The 22,357-nt window shown below is 20.8% G+C and overlaps 2 protein-coding genes across 8 annotated transcripts in view; one reads left to right on the top strand and one right to left on the bottom strand.

Moving 5' to 3' along the window:
* LOC149876388 (uncharacterized) overlaps positions 1-22,357 on the bottom strand; it is a 471,199-nt gene that overhangs the window by 75,521 nt on the left and 373,321 nt on the right. The gene's annotated exons all lie outside the window — the stretch shown is intronic.
* LOC149876398 (uncharacterized) overlaps positions 1-22,357 on the top strand; it is a 209,502-nt gene that overhangs the window by 90,478 nt on the left and 96,667 nt on the right. The gene's annotated exons all lie outside the window — the stretch shown is intronic.

Below are 22,357 nucleotides of genomic sequence, written 5' to 3'. Positions count from 1 at the left end.
TTACATAATAATTGTTTAAAAGTATCAGATTTTAACAAATTATTACAAGAGTATGAAAAAGATAATTCTAAAAATCCTGCTAAAATTATTATGGAAAATATAATAAATAATTTTAAGTTATATGCAGAAATGCTAGCTAGTTTTTATATTGATAATAAAGAATACGATAATATAAAAGATTTAAAACCTGATAATGAAAAAATATTATATATTAAAGATTTTAAAGAATTGGAAATATTTGTAAAAACATATGTTAGTATTGATAAAGAAGATTTTTTTATATATTTTCTAAATGATATTTTAGTTAAATTAAAGCTAAACACTAATATTATAATCAAAATGTTTAAATTTTTCCCCAACGTATTATCGAGTATGTCTAATTCCTCTGAATTTACTAGAAATATTATAAATTCTATCGATAATAGAAGATTATACGATGAAAACATTAAAACATATAATTTAATAGAAATTGGTTATAATCATAATGATAATAGCGATAATAATGAAAATAGATTATATTTTAAAGATTTAAAAGATTATAATGAAGAAAATCAAATAAATAATTTGTTACATTTAATAGAAAATACTATACATAATGATATTACATTACAAAATAGAAAAAAAATTAAAGAATCCTTACGTGAAATTTTTCTAAAATTATAAAAAGTAATAAAATTAATATACTCTTATATTCTTGCTAAATTTAAATAAGTAATAAAAAAACTATATAAAAAAAAATTTACTAATTATAAAATTTAAATAAAAAAATAAAATAAATATTATATATAATATTTATTTTTTTTTAAAAAATTATTTTAAATTTTATTTTTTTAAGCAAAAAATATATTTATTATTTAATTTTGTTAAAATCCTTAAAATAAAACTATTAAATATTATTAAGCAATAAATATATAAATAATTTAATTATTTTATTAAAAAATATATATTTAATTTGATAATTAATTAATATTTTTATATTTTTATATAAATTTTAGAATTATTTTAACAAATTTCTTCAATATCAATATTACTTTTTGGATCAAAAGTAATACAACAATTTTTACCATTTCTAATAGTTTTTTCTATTGTTAATCTTAATTGATCTATATCATCTTTAACTTTTTGAAGATTTAAATTTTTTAAATGAGTTTTTTCTTCACCTCTATTAAATAATAAAGAATACATAGTTTCTAAACACATTGAGTTATATCCATCTTGATGAAGTTTTGAATATTCTTTTTTACATATAATTTCTTCTTGTTGCATTAAAGTTAATTTTTTTGTATTAGCTTTAAAATTTTTTTGTTCAATTATTTCTTTACCATCTTTATCTGTTGATATTGTAATAACAATATCCGCAAAAGGTTTACTTAAAGGATTAGTATATTTGTATGTAGATGTATTATTATCTTTATTTAATTCAGATGTATTATTATTATTATCTTTATTATTGTTAATATTATCAGATATAAATGCATTTTCTTTCTTATTTAAACTTAATATTGATATATTATCATTATTATTATTAGATGCAGATTTAGTTTCTTTTTTACTTGATTTAGATGCATATCCACCAAATAAAGATGATGTATAGCTGAACATAATTTATTTATTTTAATTATTAATATTAAATAAATAAAATTAAAATTTGTAAACGAAAAACAATAGTAAGGTTAATTATAGACTTATAATAATCTTTTTTAAAATATTAAAAATATTATAATTATTTTACTACTATTTTTTTTTATTTAATCTACTAATTTGAAATTTATTTATATATTATATAATATAAAATGAATACATCAGAAAAAAAATTTAATAATGATAATGATAAACAAATTATAGGAATTTCTCTTCATTTATATTGGAAATCAAGTTATGGTAAAGAATACATAGATATTGACGCTGTAATTCCAATTTGTAAAAATGAATTTAATAATAAAAAAAATTCAGATATAAAAGATTTTAATAATTCTTTAGAAACTGGCTTTATTGAAAAAAAAAATATAGATATCGATTCTTTTATTAAAATTTTATTAAATGATTCTGCTAATATACATAATTATAGTGATTATAATTGTAATAAACATTTAATAAGAAACGTAGTATATTATTTTTACCTTCGTTTTATACATCTTGAAAAATGTAAACTTGTTATTGAAATGATAGATATATAAATAATAATGAAAATCATATTTATTTATTTTAAATAAATTAAATTAAAATTTAATAAAAATATAATAAAAAAATATATTAAAAAATATTTTTTAATTTAATATTTTTTTTTTCAATAGGATAAATTTAAAATTTATTTATTAATTATTAAAATATTATTATTAATTGAAATTAATATATAAAATGAATACATCTGAAAATAATTCTAATGAAACTGAAAAAATTGAAGGAATTTCTATTGATTTATATTCAGGATCTAATTATAATAGAATAGAAATTCAAACTGCATTAGTTCCAATTAATAATTTAAATTTAATAACTTTTAGCGAATTATTACTTTATTATGAAAATAATAAAAAAAAATGAAAAAAATAATTGTGTAAATTTTGCTAAAATTATTATGACAAGTTTAATAAATAATTTTAAAATTTATATGGATATAAGAGATAATTCTATTACTGACTTTGCATTAGATAGATTTATTGAGATAAATAAATTAACAAATCTTGATAAAACATTATATATTGAATCTATAGATGATTTATATAAATTTACCACTAATGAAAAAAATATATTTTTATGTCTTTTAAACGATATATTGATTAAATTAAAATTAAAAACAGATATTATTATCACAAATTTAACACCAATACAAAAAAAGTTTCCTTATGATATATTAGATGATTCATATAAAAGTAATTATGTAATAAATTTAAATGAAAAAACTAAATATATAAAAATAGGTTACATTAATGACAAATCTAAATTATATAATAATGATTTAAATTCTTATGATATGAATGAATTTGGTTATTTAATTAATTTACTTATATCTCCTCTTATATATGTTTATAATCCATACCATAATTCTTTTTGTAATATTAATATTAATCTTGTAAAAGAAAATTTAGGAGAAATTTTTACAAAACTATAAATAAAAAAAAAAATAAATTTAACTACTATTATTTTTTTTTTATTAAATTTAAATTTATCTAAATTTAATAAAATAAAATTAATATAGAAATTTAATATTTTTTTAAATAATAACTTTTGCAGAATTAATAAAAGATTATAAAAATGACAATCTAAAAATTCTGCTAAAATATTATTATAGAAAATTTAACAAATATTATATATCAATTATTTAAACAATTTATCTCAAAATGCTAATAACAAAAACAATTACTGTTTTATTTATTTGTTTAAATTATATTTTAATTTAAATATAAAATTTAAAAATCAACTATATTGATAATTTAATCTAAAAAAAATAATAAATTATAATCTAAAAAATTATAATGAAAATAAAATATATATTTTATATATTTAATTAAATATAGTATTTAAAAAATAAGCAGATAAATTTTTATAAATAATATAAAAAAATATATTTTAATTTTTTTCTAAAAATATATAAAAAAAAAATAAAACAAAAAGATTTATAATTTATTTACTATTATCTTTTTTTTCATTATCGTACCATTTATCTGTTAAAGTTTGCACTTCATATAAAGGTAATAACCAATATTTATAATCTTTATCATCACTTAAATAAGATTTTATAAACTCAATATTAAAAAACAACAAATGAAAAAATGGATTTTTAGCGCTTTTATTAATATCTAAATTTTTAAAGAAATATAAATTATTATCATCAAATATTGTATAAAATAAAATATCAATATTTATAGTTTCTTCATTATATATAGTGGAAAATTTAATAATTGTAGTTTCAACTGTATCTACAAAAATATATTTACTATTTTCTAATGTTTTTTTATTAGATTTTATTACTATAATTTTAGTTTGTTTTTTATATAATTTACTAAGCTCAAGTATAAAATTACTAATACTTTTTTCACTTGAGCATGCTATAATTTTCGTTTTAAGTGGTATAGGCAATTTACAGTTATATATATTTTCTATTGTTATATTAATATCTATAGGTATATTTTTAGTTTTTTCAAGCAGAGAATTAATCTCACACATTATTTTCTTAGTTTTAATAGCGCCTTTTAATGATATTTTCTCTATACTATTATTATATTTTATTACTTTATTATTATTTATATCATTCATTATAGCGCATATATTTTCTGACAAATTAATAACATTTTCTAATTTCTTTGTTTTAAAAACATCTTCTATATATATAGATATAAACATATCTATTATTTTTCTATTATATTTGTAATCATTTATAGTTATATCAAATATTATATTTTGCACTAAATTAAAATTAGGCATTTTATCTATCTTTAATGGTATATTGCGCGCTATTATTATATATAATACTTTAATTCCATAATAATAAACAGCAAATATATTATCTGTTTTTTTCTTAGTTTTTAAGCAGGTATTAGTAGTGATTTTTTTATTAATATAATCATAGTTAAAATTCGCGCTATAAAGAATTAAAAATCCTATTGATTCATCTGTAATTTTAAATGTATCATTTATATATAAAACATTATCATTGTTGTTAATTTTAAATATTTTTTCTATATATTCTATATTGTTATTTATTTTTAATCTGTAGCGTAAGTTTAAACATTCTCGCTGCCAAGAATGTTGTAAATTCCAAGTTGATAACAAATCCATATTAGTTTTTAATTTAGTAGCTAATATTGTTTGTCTTTATAATATATAAATATTAATTTCTAATAATTCGCCTCTAGCAAAAAAAAAATATTTTAATTAAATTTAATTTAATAGAAAATCTGGTATTTTATTTATTTCTGCTAGTAAATTATTATGTCTTTGTTGATTATTTAAATCTTTAAAAGTAAAATTAATTATACTAGAGCTACCAGAATTATCTTTATATATTTCGATTATATTATTAATACATTCTTCACGCACCATAGACTTTTTAGTAGCATTATCATAGTATTTATATTCATTTAATATATTTTTTAATATTTCTATATCTTGTTCATTATTTGGGTCAAACATTTTTTTTTAATTAAATAAATTAAAATTATTTTTTAAAACCATTAAATATCATAGTATTCTTTTAACATTTTTTTATTATCTGTATATACTTCCGATAAACTATGTTTTATATTTTTAGTATTACCATACATTGTATGTATAACTTCTTTAAGATATTTATTATCAAAGTCTTTATTAAAAATAGAATAATGCGCATTAGATAAATTATTGTTATCACTATCTTTTGATAATATTATTACAGTAGTTTTATTTCTATTATTATTATTATCCATATTTAAATTTATAAATATATATAATTAATTTAATATAATTAAATTAAATTCAAAAAAAAAATAAATATATTTATTTATTTTTTTTTATTTATGAATATATTATATTATTCATAATAATTCAATTTAAATGTATATATAAATATTTGAATGTAATAAATAAATTTATCCTATATTTCTAATATCATATTCTTTACTATCGCTATCATAATTATTCTTATATGTAATAACAAACAGCGATTTATTATTATAATTATAATTATTATTTTTATTATCATTAATAGATTCTATCATATATCCAAAAATATTATCTGTATTTTGTTCTCTTGTATCTTCTCCAAGATTTATTATAGGTAATTTATTATTAGAATTATTAATAGCAATGATAATCGACATTATTGTTAGTAATTAAATATATATACAAATTAAATTTTTAATTATTTAATATTTAAAATACTAAATTCATATTAGTAAATATATAATAATATTTATCTGTTTTTTTTTATATTAAAAGATGATATTTTTAACAATATCCAATAATGTTGACAGTGAATGGGTAAATTCTATAATTGAAAATCCTAGTTTAAAAAATATAATAGTAAAATATTTAGCAAATACTAAAGATACTATAATAGAAATAGAATATGATATAGGTAAATATACTTTTAATAATATATTAGATGCTAGTATTTCCTTAGAGAAAAATATAAAATATATTAATACTAATATTAAAACATATTTAGCTTTAAATAAAGCAATATTATATATTCCACTAAATAGAGAAATAAAAACAGAAGATTTAAGTTTTGTTAAACTTGTATTAGATTTTATATATAATAATAATATGATTTGTTTAACTGTACCTAAAATAACTTCTAGTAATTGGATGCTCCAAATTCCACCTAATACTATAATTAATGGAATGAATTCAATATATCAATATATAAAAAACAATAGTTAAATTTTCCTTTTTGCGGAAAATTATAATTAATATTTTTTTTTATTATAATATAAAGAGATTGATATAATGAATGATATAAATTACGATATTAATAATTCGCATATGTTTTATCAAGATGCTGATAGTTTTATTAAACATACTCCATATTTTACTTCCTGCCAAAAACCAGCATTATCGCGGCTTAATTATAATTTAAATAATAATGAAGAAAAAATTTTTGTTAATTCTTATAACGATAATAATACTGTAGATTTTTTACATCCTAAAACAAAAATGATTATACTAGGAGCAGACGATAAAACTTCACACCTTATTGAATGTATAACATTTTTTATACATGAAATACTAGCCGATGAAAATACTTATAAAAGATTAGGCTTTGTAGCAAATAAATTTGGATTTAATATTTCGATAAATAATGATATTAAAGAAAGAGCATTAATAAATCATCTAGCGCTACAAACAGTTAAAAATATTAGTAATATTCAGCACAGTATACTAACTATATATAATAATAATTGTAATAATTTTGATACATATGATAAAATACTAAAAATATCTATTTGTGTGTTAGAACTTATAATACAAGTTAGAAATAATCTACTCTGCGAAGGTAAAGGTGATTATAAAATTCCAAATATAAAAATGGACGAAATTAAAAACATGAGTGTAGAAAAAATTCTTTGTAATATTTCTGATATTTATAATCAATTTGGTAGAGATTTTTTATTTGATTTTATTAAATGTTTTATTAAAAAATATATTTCGCAGCAAGATAGTAATATTATGTATTATAAACTAAATAAGTTAGTAAACATTTTATATAGTTATTCTACTACTATGTAAAAAAAACAAAAGAGAATTATTATTAGTTATTCTCTCCATAAACTCAAATAGTTTTTTTTGTTAATAAAGATATTAATTTATTGAAATCTTATTTATAATATGAATTTTGTTGCCGCGAACGCTTTAAATGGAGTATTATCTTTTGTTATGTCAAAAAAAGGCTTAAATCTTATGTGTGTTATCGCACTAGGTATAATCGCTTTAGTTGAAGTTATGCATAAAATGGATAAACCAGTAGGATTTACTTTAATGGCTATTACTTTTATATTCTTAATTACAGGTGTTTTTATGTATCCAGCATCTGGAGGAAGTAGAGGATATTTTCAAAACTTAGCAAGTAATAATACTAATAATTTAGAAAAAACATCTCTTTATCCAACATCATAAGATAATTTATTATTTTTACTGATATAAAATATATATTAAAAAAAACTACATATTATGTTATTAGGAATATTAGGTGTTATTATATTTTTTGTTCTTGTTTCAATGGTTATATACGGTATTAATAGCTATAATCTAAGTCTTGCTTTAGTATCATTCTTAGTATATGGCGCGCTAGAGTATCTAGACGCTGAACGTAAATTATCCTTTGGGCGAAAATATTAATATATTATAATTATAAATATAAATTTAGCAATATTTTTTTTTTTGAAATTAATATATAAAATTAAATCTTTGTTTGATTAACATAATATACATGCTATTAAAAGTGCCGAAATTTTCTGATTATAGTAATAATAACAGACTAAATGATATAAATAGATTACAAAGTATAACAAGAAAAAAATATAATATAAGTGAAACAGATAATAATAAATTATATTTTCTGCCTGGTTCTTTTACTATAGCGCCATTTACTTTTAAAAACAAAAATAATATACATCCAATAACTATAGTTGGTACATTACGCAATAATGAAAAAGCTGTATTACATATATTTGATAAATATATGTATTTTATTGATATTATAATAGGAAAGGATAATGACGAAACTCCATTTCTAATTAAAATAAATGAAATATTTATATCACATAATTATAATAATTATATAATAAAAAAAATAGAAAATGGAACTTATATAAATAATGGATTCTATGGACAAAATAATAAATGGCTAAGAATATATTTTGCATCTATGAAAGATAGGCGGCTATATATAGATGTATTTGATAAAATTCCTAATCTAAAAGATAAAATAGCAAGTAATATGATGAGTTACAGTTATAAAGATGATTTAATTATGTTTATATCAAAAAATAATATAAATACTGCTCAATGGATATGTATTGAAAATTATATAAAACAAGAAGATAAAAAAACTACTATTGAGCATGAATATAGTGTTTTTTCACTTGAAAACATAACTAATGTAGATATAAATGATTATACTGCTTTAGAGCTAAACAATGTAGGTATTAGTATAGTCTACGATATAGAATGCTATGCAGGTAATAAAAATAACGATTTTCCAGCGCCGGAAAATAAAAATGATTTAATATCAATGATATCAATGACTATTAGCGATGAACGTGGCAAAGATGAAACTAAAGTAACTTTAATATTAGCGCCAATATTTATAGAATCAGATGATACTAATATATTTGCTTTTATGTCTGAAATAGAAATGCTTAAAGCATTTTTTTATATAATAAATAATATTAAACCTGAATGGATAGTTGATTTTAATGGATTTTCTTTTGATCAAAAATGGATTTTAAAAAGAGCTATACTAGAATATAAGTTAGATAAATATATAAATAAAGCTTTTAGTATTTGGGTTAGCGACTATATATCTCCTTTTTATCTTGCTCGCGGCGGCTATAACATGGATAAAGATATAACTACTGTTATTAAAATGGACGCTAAAGATAATCAAGAATGTTATCTTTTGAAGCCAGAGTATACTGCCACTATGATAGATGTTTTTGTTTATTTGTATAAACTAACAAAGACTTTAGATTTACCAGGGCGGAAATTAGATGATTATCTAGAATATTATAATATTCCACTAAAAGATAAAATGAAGTTTACATATATGAATTTAATTTTCGTCGGAGTATTAGCTATGACAGCTATTATTAAACGCGAAAATATGCATTATAGCGACTTAACAGATGATAAAATATATCCAGCGTCAAATTTATCATATCATGCTGATTTAAATTTTCCCGAGGAAAAATACAAAAATATAAAAGATATTATAAAATATTTTCTGCTCGAAAGAAAAAAATATATAGATAAAGAAACAATAATAAGTGAAAATATAAATAATGATGTATTTCTCAATCTAATTAAAAGTTTAACAAATGAATATCATAAAGGTGATAATGATATAAAATCTTTTTATAATGGTGTAATTGCAGAAAATAATATAATAATTAATTATAACGTAAAAGATACAACTAGTTTATATAAACTATGTTGTAAAGTAAATATATTTGATACTCATAGAATTCGCAGCTCCCAAAATCACTCACAAATATGTAATTTCGCTTTACGGGGCGAAAATAGTCAAGCTATATCGTTGTTTAATTACTATATGGAAGTATATAATATAACATCTAGAACATTAAATGATTTAGAAGAAAGTATAAAAAGATCTATACATAATGATGTTAAAAAAAGAGGCGGTAAAACTTTACCAGCAATGCATCCAAAGAATGGTATAATACAAATACCTGTATTATGTGTAGATGTAATAAGTTTTTATCCGTCTATTCAGCAGCAACTAGATATTAGCGCTGATACTATGATATCAGGTAAATTAAACAATAATGATGTTTTATTTAGTAAATACGATACTCTGCAAATAAGATCTGCATCAAAAAAAAATATGTTTAGCGGCAATAGTAATGATAATAATGAAAATAAATTTTATCATACTACTTTTATTCGAACAAACAAAAGCTTATGTGGCTTAATTCAAAAGAAAAACAAAGAAGATAGAGCTAAAATTAAACTTAAAATGGCTGAGTTAAAAAAAGCCGGCGATACAGGTGTTTCTTATTTAGTATTAGACGCACTACAAAACGCAAAAAAAATACAAAGCAATAGTATATTTGGTATCAACGGCTGCGAATTTATGTGCAAACAAGGTGAAATAAGTATATTTGTAAATAATGCTATTACAACAACAGCTGGATATTTACTGCTTTCCTGCGCTAAATATATATTTGCTAAATTTGGTGTTTGTTTTGCGGGCGGCGATACAGATTCAATATTTATGATATTAGATAAATCTGTATATGAAAAATGCTTTTATTTAAAAACAAAAATTAATTATAGTTAAATATATATAATTAAATATATAATTAATTATTTAGCAGCTATAATAAATATATAATTAATTATTTAGCAGCTAACAAATATATATATATAATTAAATACTTTATCTGCCTAATACAAATATATAATTAAATATTTAGCGGCTAACAAATATATAATTAAATACTTATCTGCCTAATACAAATATATAATTAAATATTTAGCAGTTATAACAAGTATATATAATTAAATATTTAGCAGCTATAACAAATATATAATTAATTTTTTACCGTCAAAAACAAATATATATAATTAATTATTTACTGGCTATAACAAATATATAATTAAATATTTAGCAGTTATAACAAATATATAATTAAATATTTAGCGGCTATAACAGATATATATAATTAAATATTTAGCAGTTATAACAAGTATATATAATTAAATACTTTATCTACTAATATAAATATATAATTAAATATTTAGCAGTTATAACAAATATATAATTAAATATTTAGCTGCTATAACAGATATATATAATTAAATATTTAGCAGTTATAACAAGTATATATAATTAAATACTTTTGCCTAATACAAATATATAATTAATTATTTAGCGGCTAACAAATATATAATTAAATACTTTATCTGCTAATACAAATATATATAATTAAATATTTAGCAGTTATAACAAATATATATAATTAAATATTTAGCAGTTATAACAAATATATAATTAATTATTTAGCGGCTAACAAATATATAATAAATACTTTATCTGCTAATATAAATATATAATTAATTATTTTTCTTCACTATAAGAAATATATAATTAAATATATAATTAATTATTTAGCGGCTAACAAATATATATAATTATATATTTAGCAGTTATAACAAATATATAATTAAATACTTTATCTGCTAATACAAATATATAATTAATTATTTAGCAGTTATAACAAATATATAATTAAATATTTAGCTGCTATAACAGATATATATAATTAAATATTTAGCAGTTATAACAAGTATATATAATTAAATACTTTTGCCTAATACAAATATATAATTAATTATTTAGCGGCTAACAAATATATAATTAAATACTTTATTTGCTAATATTTAAATATATAATTAATTATTTGCCGCTAAAAACAAATATATAATTAAATATATAATTAATATGTGTTTAGCACTGTGCAAAATTTAATGAGTAAATAAGTTAATTAATACTGTGCAAAATCTAATAATTAATTAATAAAAAAGGTTATACAATGTGCAATTTTTAAAAATACGGTTAAATAAGCTACAAAAATAATATGAGTGTCGCTGAATTTAAGTAAGATTATTAGTCAACAGTAAATTACACGACGATAATTTACTGCTGCTAATAATCTGTAGATATATATTAAATATTGTTTATATAGAAGCATTGTATATTATATAAACAATATAAATGAAATGCAGTTATATTAAGTTAACTACATTTAAATATATATTATAAATAATTAAATTTATTTTTTCTAGAATTTATTATAATATAACTAATGTTGGTGTAAATACACTAGACCCTGATACTTGCCCTGCGCAGGAACCATATGCTTTATAGCCCCAATTGTATAGATCATAGTTTTCTGTTACAGCATGTATATGTGTTAAATTTGTTTCACCTACTATAACAAAATTAATCCATTTAATTCCATTAGCAGGTCTAGGTATTAATTTAAAAATAGCGTTAGGTGTTGTATCATAACTTCCTTTTTCATAGTTAGTAGATCGACCACAGTGCCATAAATTACCATCATCAGTTAAAACTATAGTTATTGTGGCTTCATAACTATAACCAGATTCTACTTTTACTATATTTGCTGAACCCCATGGAAGATTTGTAAGCATAACAGGAGTTGACTTAGACGAAGTATCAGTATCACCAGTTCCTAAGCAGTAGTTTAAATTATAGCCCCATCTGTAGAAGCCGCCAGTGGAATCTATAGCCCATCTATAACCATTTGATGCATCTAAGTTGCCTCCCATTGAAATCCAATTATTTTTAAGTAAAGCTTCTTGTGTAAATACGTTTACACTAGGAGATAATATTCCTATACCAAGCTGACCAATATGATTCTCTCCACAGCTTTTTATTTGACCATTTTTTGTTAAAATTGATGCTCCCATACTAAGACCTAATCCTACACCATAAGCTATTATATCCTTTACATCTTCATTTATATTAAATAAAGCTAATCTATTTATTGTTGTACCGTCACCTAAATTTCCGCTAGCATTTGAACCACAAACCCATAAATTTCTAGTATCAGCGTCAGTAATAATATAAAGCGCTTGCGCTGTATTATTATTAACAGCAGCTATTTTTACTGCTTTACCTGTAAAGCCGGTTATTATAGTCCATGTATTTCTATTTACTGTATCATTTGTTGCTAATCCTCCTGTATTATTAGCGCCAGCCCCCCATACTTCACCTAAATTATTTAAAAGATATACTGTCTGATTGATACTATTTGCGCCACATACTATTAAATCTACAACAGTGTTAGTGGAAGGCCAAGTAGGTGAATTGCATTTAGTTAATACAGATCTAAATAATGTATCACCAAGCGCCAAAGATCCAGAAGTATTAGCACCACCGCACCAAATTTCGCCAGTAGTTGTCCAACAATACAAACTAGTATATGTCTGGCGTATACCACACCATAATCCAGTTTTTACACCATTTGTTGTATGATAGCAAGGAAGGTGAGCTATATCTGCTATAGTAGAATTCATATATAAATTAGCACCAAAATTACCATGCGTCATAATACTATCATCACTTGTTATGCAGCCAAAACAATATCCAGGATATGTTTTGTCTGAAATATACTTTACTTTTTTAGCATTACTACTAGTTATACTATTTAGAATAATATCAAGATATTGTTTATTAACTACATCTGTTAAATCTATTGGATTACTTACATTAATTCCTCTTTTATTGCCAAAATCTAAATTAGCCAACATTTTATTAGTTCCATCTAAACTAAGTTTAGTATCTACGTATTTTTTATTAGCGGCATCGGTTAAAGCAGTAGGATCAGATAAATTAATACCTTTATTAGAATTAAAATCTAAATTAGCCAACATTTTATTAGTTCCATCTAAACTAAGTTTAGTATCTACGTATTTTTTATTAGCGGCATCGGTTAAAGCAGTAGGATCAGATAAATTAATACCTTTATTAGAATTAAAATCTAAATTAGCCAACATTTTATTAGTTCCATCTAAACTAAGTTTAGTATCTACGTATTTTTTATTAGCGGCATCGGTTAAAGCAGTAGGATCAGATAAATTAATACCTTTATTAGAATTAAAATCTAAATTAGCCAACATTTTGTTTGCTCCATTTAAATCTAACTTAACAGCGCTAAAAACAGATAAATTACTATCTACATAACTTTTATTAGTAGCATCGGTAGAGTTAGTAGGATTAGCAAGATTAATACCTTTATTTAAATTAAAATCTAAATTACCTGTCATTTTACTAGTTCCATCTAAATTTAATTTTGTTAAATTTAAAGCAGTTAAATTATTATCTACATATTTCTTATTAGCAGCATCTGTAGTATTGGTTGGATCAGATAAATTAATACCTTTATTTAAATTAAAATCTAAATTACCTGTCATTTTACTAGTTCCATCTAAATTTAATTTTGCTATGGATAGTAAGGCTAAACTACTATCAGTGTATTTTTTTGTTGCTATATCAGATGAATTAACCGGATCTATTAAATTAACACCAGTATATCCATTAAAATTTAAATTTCCTAGCATTTTATTAAAACCATCCACATCTAATTTTATATTACTTAAAGTTGACAAACCCGTATCTACGTAATTTTTTGTTACAGCGTCTTTATTATTAATAGGCTCAACTAAATTAACACAAGTATATCCATTTAAATCTAAATTAGATGTCATTTTATTTGTTCCATCTATATTTAACTTTTTTTCACTTAAAGCAGTTAAAGTAGTGTCTACGTAATTTTTATTAGCTGCATCTGTAGCAGCTGTTGGATCAAGCAAATTTATTCCTTTATTTGTATTAAAATCTAATGTTGATAGCATTTTATTAGTTCCATTTATGCTAAGTTTTAAAGCATCAGAAGTGTCTACATAATCTTTAGTGGCGGCATCTAAGGCTGCAGTCGGATTTTTAAGATTAATAAGTTTATAGTTATTACAATCCAGATCACTATTTAGAGTTATATTACCACCTAAATTTAATTTAGCATTATTTATAGATGTGTCTACATAATCTTTAGTGGCGGCATCTTTACTGTTACTAGGGTTAAGCAGATTAATAACTTTAAAGTCGCCTGCATCTAAATTAGCTAACATTTTATTACTACCATCTACATTTAATTTCGCACTATTTACTACTGCTAAGCTGTTATCTACGTAATTTTTAGTAGCGGCATCAGAAGCATTAGTAGGTTCTGCGTTATTTACTAATTTAAATAAGTTTATATCTAAGTTTGCGGCTAATTTAGTAGAACCATTATTTAGTTTAGCCGCTGTAATAGAAGTATCTACATAATTTTTAGTAGCAGCATCTGTACTATTAGTAGGATCATGGAGATTAGTAATTATATTTTGCATCATATTAATATCACCAGTCATATTTCCACCTGATTTTGATAATAAATCATTATAATTATTAGAAGATAGCTGCAAAAGATACCATAGATTTTTTACTTTAGTAAAAATCACTGAAGTATTTTTTATATTAAATACAATACTCTTAATAGTCGCTATATTGTCTCCATTTATTATATTGTCGCCGCTACTAACATCAGTTAATACTGTAAATGAATTAGTATCGAATTTACCGCTAATATCAGTAAACTGTATAGAAGCTGAATCTGGAACAGTACTAGTGGCAGGTAAAGTAACACTAATAACATCATTAGTAGTATCTACTCCGTAATGAATAGAGTATTTTATATCTACTACATCACCAAACTTAATTTCTTTATAGTTTGTTATAGGTATATTAGACCATTTAGACGCTCCAGTTAGAACAGCATTATAAGATGTTATATCTGGAGCAGGAACTAAACCAGTATCACCAGCCGCTAAATAACTAGCACCTTTCATTATAGTATTTGTTATAACCCACATCTTAGTAACACTATCATAAATTAGATCAAATACATTACCGCAATTGTTAGCAATATAATTATTTTTATTTTCTTCTGCGATTGAAATACCTGGCGCGCAAATTAGCAACACTGGATTTAATTTAAATTTATTTTTTAAATCTATAATAGTTATAGTGTCACCATTAACTGGAGTTTCTGGTAGAGTACAATTAATACTTCCATTGGTTGTATCGACATGATATTTATAACCTGCCACTAAATTTGTATCTTGATCAATAAAATAATTAAAGTCTGCAGGAGAATTAGATACTTTTGCTTTATTATTATACCAATTATATTTAGGATCATTAAGTTTAATTTCGCCTGAATATCGTAATTTAGATTCTTCGTTATCGTTTATATATTCTATAGCATTATCTATTGTTTCATTGCTTATTTTATTAACTGCGGTAATAGTAGAAACTATATCTGCATTATATGGAAAAATTATAACTGATTTAGGTGAATTAATTAAATCAGATGTTGTAATAGTAAATGTATGTCCTATAGTTAATGTTTTTGTATCGGGTAAATATATTCTTAAAATTTCATTTACGTCTTGAACATGAATTAATTCTGAGCTGTCTTTAGTTAAAACAATAGTTTCGTTCTTTAAAGTAGAAGTTATTACATTTAATTTTTTGTTTAGTCGATTAACTTTAACTATAGAATTATCACTCATATCTATATTACCATTCATACTGCCTCCAGATTTAGGTAAATAATTAAAAGGTATACTTGAGCTATCATCTATTAACCAGCTATTATCGTTAATTATAATAATTTCTACTACTTGATTATTTCTATTTAGAGTATATTCGCTATAGAAATTTTTATCATCGCCTGGTATATATATATAATTATTTTTAGCGGCGAGAAGAACACAAGGACTTTCTTTAAAACTGCTATTAATATCTGTTATATTTATATAATTTATATTATTATCATTAATACCATATATAAATGGTAATTGTAATTGTGGTTGCATACCTACTGAATTGATATAATAATTATATCCTAATTCTAAATTAATTATATTACCATTAATAGCAGGATTATTATTACTAGCGTCTATAAAAATATTATAATTATTATAAGAATCAGAGGATAAAGTATATATCCAGTTTTTTTTTACTTCTTTATCATTATATAGAAATCGATGAATACAATGAGTATTAGATAGTCTAATATTATTAGTTTTATTATTTATATAATGATTAGGATTATTAACACTGATATTAACAATATTATTAACAAAAGAATAATTAGCATCTATTATTTCTAAATAATCATTATGTTTTGGCGCCGCAGGAAGCAGTAAATTTAAATTAGCGGCTGCAAATATATAGTTATTAGTAAATGATTCTAATATAGTATCGCTTGTAATATATTTTATATTTAACGAGCTACTACTACCTGCTGCAATAATAGCGTTATCAACATAGTTTTTAGTAGTTAAACTTGTACTACTTGTTGGGTCCTTAGAATTTAGCGCTTCATAGCCGCCAAAATCTATTTCACCTTTCATTGCGCCGCCCTCTAAAGGCAGTTTAGTATTATCATCTGTTGGTAAACTTATACCAGATATACCATCTGCGCTTATTTTAATAGGTGTATTATTATTGCTATTAGGATCTACTATAATTAATTCTTTTGCTTTTATATAATTAACTCCAACTAATGAATCTAATTTATTATATTCTTTAGACGCAATAACTGATATATCAGTTGAATCTAATGAATTTTTATAAGTTTTTGATAATGTAAACATACAATGTAAATCTTATATAGTATAAATATAGATTTAAAATAATAAAAAAAAATAAGATTATAATTTAAATTATTATTATATATTTTTACTGCTCAAATTATTCATTTTTTCTTTTTGATTTAAATTTTTTATTTCTCTTAAAGGATTTAGGATTAATATAAGGAGTATTAGTATACTCATTTTTACAATTTTCTAAATAAGGCGACGTTATAATAAGTGTATTTTCATTACAGTCAATTAATTGAATTCCATTGCCGGCATTTGAAACAAAATTTATTATAATTCCAGGTAAACCTGTTGTAAAACATAAATGTTTAAGATATAACAAATTTTTCATTGTAATTTGTTTTTTAGCTAAAATTATTAATATTAAGCTTTCATTTATTATAATAGGAATTTCAATATTACCTAATTCTATTTTATTAATATTATTGTCGTTAAATAAAACAGGGTATTTATTTAATATTTGAATAGGAATATTATTATTAGATTTTTTTAATGTGTCTAATATATACTGCTGATAATGATCAGCTGAATAAACAAATCCTAATTCAGACATAGCTTGAAAAGCTATATCTCGACAAACATGTATAATATTTTTAACATTATTATCAATATTAATATAATTTAATTTTGGCGTTAATTCTATAGAAAGATATTTTTTTAATCCATTTCTAAAAACAACTACGCATTTATTATTATAGTCATAAATATCAACACATGAAAAACTTTCAAGATTATGTAATTTAGTATAAGAATTTAATTTTATTAATGCATTAGCTTCATTTAATTTACTATCCAAAGGAAGATTTGAATTATCTCTTAAATAGTTTATATAAAAGGCGTGAGTATTATTAATAACAAAATCAATATTATGATAATTATTAATATTATCATTATTATCTTTAGAGAATTTTATTTTTTCATCGCAGGTAAACGGAATTTTATTTAATTGAAGTAAATATTTAAGTCCTTGATTATATATATAAGGCGCATTATAACAAAATCCTACTACATTAATATTATTTAATAAAATCATAAATAAACTATGTACTTTCATTGATATTAAGTCATTTGATGAATATTCTATATTATTATTAGCAGTAATTTCATCTAAAACAGATACAGTATTATTTGGACTAAAACATATACCATTTATTAATTTTAAATTTGTACTATTATTAAAAATATCACTGCTTAATTTATTTGTTATAAATTCATTATTGTTATTTTTAGCGGTTATCCAAACTTCTCGCTCATTTAATTTTCTATTTAGATAAAAATTATTTATATTACTCATATTATAAACTTAAATATTTAATTATTTTTATTATTAAAATTAATTTAAAATTTATAATAAATTATACCAATTAATTAATTTGAATTATTTAGACTTATAAAAAAAAAATGGCAAAAGTAACAAATAATAATATAATAAAATATTATATTCCATTAGATTTAAATAATAAAAATATATCTCTTAAAACTATATACGATAATAAATTTTATTATAATGAAAATGAAGTTTATACATTATCTTTCATTAACAAAAAAAACTTCAGTATATCTAATAAAGTTGTAAAAAATAATAAAATAAATTCAAGCGGTATTATTAATAGTAATCATATATTTGTTTGTGAATATTATAATAATCTGGAGTTAAATAAATTAATAATGTCTGACAATAGCAAAAAATATTTATATTTTTAATAATATGTTTGCAAATTTTATTTCTGCTTTTAATAATTTAAAATAATAATAAATAAAAAATGTCTGATATTAATAATAATAAAATAACTATTTCATATTATTATGATGAAAAATTAATTAAAATATGCTCAAATAGTAATGAAAATGAATCATTTTATCTTAAAGATGATAAAGATAAAACAATTAAAATAGAAAAAATAATAAATGATTTAAAAGAAATATTAAAACCAGGTAAAAAATGTGAAAAATGTTATATAAATAATGCTTGTCCTTATATACTTACAAAGGGAAATTATTGTTTAAAGTGTGCTTAAAAAATAAAACAAAATAAAAAAAATATAATTTAATTATTATATTTTTTGCTGCTAAAAGCAAAAAAATATTTTTTTTTGTAATTTATTTAAACTATTTTAAATATTAAATATATTATTGTTTAATATTATTCTTAATTAATATGAATTTACTTACATTATGTGATAAATGTAATAACAATTTAGAAAATTTAAACTATAATTTTTTAAAATTAGATTGTAGTCATAGAATTTGCGACAAATGCATCTTAGCAAACTTAGACGAGCATAATTTTTTATGCGACATTAAACACAACTGCTATAATTATAATAATAATATATACGAACAAGATATAAATAACAATAATGCACCTCTTTATATTAAAATGGAAAATATAGATAAAATGTGGGAAAAAAATTTTGACAACTCAAATAATACTATTAATATAATAATTGAAAATATGTATTATAGCAAAATTAAAAAAAAGAAAATAACAGTAAATAAAAAAAATATAATTAAATATGGAAAAAATTTCTGCGCAGCCGCTATTAAAATAAATAAAAATTATATAGAATTAATACCAGAAGATATGTTAACAGATGATATGTTATTTAATCTCTTGAAAAAAAATATTAATTTACTTAATAAATACTATGCTTTAATAAAAAATAATAATTTATATTTATTGTTAATTATGTATAATCCTAAATATATACGCGAAATATGTTATTATTTAAAAACAAAGATGATTATAAAATATTTACTAGATAATAATTTATATATTTATATTAAATATATTAATCCAATTTTTCTTGATATTAATTTAATAAACTTTATAGCCAATAAAAATTATAAAGCTTTATATAGTTTACCTAAACATATTAAAATTCAATACGATACTTATTTAATATCTGTTAGTTTAGGTTACAAATTAAAATATATTCCTCTAGAATATAGAACATCTTATTTATGTTTAAAAGCATTAACATACGATGGTAATCAAATAAAATATATACCAAAGAAAAATATAACAATTTCTTTCGCTATATTAGCATTAAAAAAATCTCCAAAAAATATTAAATATATTCCAAGTAAAATAAAAAATATTATATATACCTTTGATCAATATTAAATTTATAATCTTTCATCAAATTCCTGCAATACAAAAGCTTCTTTAGGTATATTATTATTATTTCTAACGCGGAATCTAACTTTAAATGGTTTAGCTATAGGGTTGTATATACCTTTTTTAAAATCTTCTAATAATTTTTTAGATTCGCTATGAGAAGCTTTAATAACAGCTGAAAATATATCATTTGTAGATACTCCAGACAGTGAAAATTTATATATTATTTTTCCATCTATATCAGATTCAACTCCAACGCATATAAATTCATCATCTTCTATAAATTTAAACTTTCTAATATATTTTCCTGACATTTTATTACTATATATACCGCTCGAAGATCTAATTATAATTCCTTCAGGTGAATCTGAATAAGATGTATATTCATTTTTACTAATTGCTACTTCATATCGTTTTTTATGTTTCTCATATAAATTATTTATATACTCTAATACATCATTAAAATTTTTTACAATTTCAGGCTCATTTTTTACTATATATTTCATTGTATTATCATTTTGTTGCGCAAAATTAATAAACATATTATTAAGTGTTGCTAATCTTTCGCAGTATTGTTTATCATTATAATTACTATCTATTATATCAAATATATAATATTTTAAATGATATTTTTCATCAGAAGTATGAGAATTTATTATACCTGCTACTAATTCATGTGGTATATAATTATTATGATCTGCAAAAATTTCGCCATCAACAATACAATCAGATGTATAAAAACTTAAAAATTTTTTAAGTTCATCTTTAATAAAATTTAGCGATTGAATTTCATCGCCACCTTTTTTATATAACTTTATAATATCATTTTCTTTTACTGCTATACATCTACATCCATCTATTTTTTCTTCAACATAGAGATTTTTATTTTTATCATTAGTTAACATATTATTAACTACTTTCTCTAATTCACTATATTTGTTTTGATTTGTACCGCTTTTAATAACTTTTGGATTCATAATAGCTATTTCATCTTTAATATTTATTTTTTTTGTAATAAAATTCAACATTCCATTTTCTGCTTTGTTTATTTTTTTATGTATTTTTACATCTAAATTTTTTATTTTTTTTACATCTAGAGTGTAATTAAATCTAAGCGAAAAATTTCTTATTGTTTTTTTATCAGTTTTAATATTATATGAGCAGTTAAATATAATAGCTAATATTTCAAATGTTATATTATCGGAAGAAGTATAGTTATCAGGAAGTTTATAATCTGCTAAATTAGTATTAACTACATCATCAAAATTTATGCAGTAATAATTATAAATATTAAGTTTATTACTAGTAGAATCTTTAACTTTGGCAAGCAAAAAAATGCAAGGTATTAATACATTAATATTATTTATTGTGTTAGGTTTCATATAGTTGTTACCCATTAAAAAATTTTTATTATTATATATACCTATTAATATAGCATTTTTAAGTGTAGTATTAAGTAATTTATTTTTTGTAATTGTATCATTAGCAAAATTATATAACAAAGTTAATGTATTTTTAATAAGTAAATCTTTTTCACTCTCAATTTTAGAGCAACTAACTAAATTTAAATTGATATCTTTTTTTAATATTCTTTCGTTAAATTCTTCGTTATTATACATCTTGTTTATATATTTTTTATATTCAGATATTTATATTCAAATTTTCAATTAGTTTCTTTTTACAAATTCTATTATAGTATTATTCTCAATACAGTCGCTAATATTATACTCACTTATAAAATCTTTAGTAATGTTTTTATTTAGTAAAGCAGCATTATAATCT

This window comes from Hydra viridissima, unplaced genomic scaffold (assembly GCF_058129835.1).
Source record: "Hydra viridissima isolate aposymbiotic clone 2 unplaced genomic scaffold, HvirCarnegie_v1 scaffold_21, whole genome shotgun sequence".
NCBI lineage: Eukaryota > Metazoa > Cnidaria > Hydrozoa > Anthoathecata > Hydridae > Hydra > Hydra viridissima.
The sequence above is the reverse complement of the archived record's forward strand: the minus strand, read 5'-3'. Positions and strand labels throughout refer to the sequence as shown.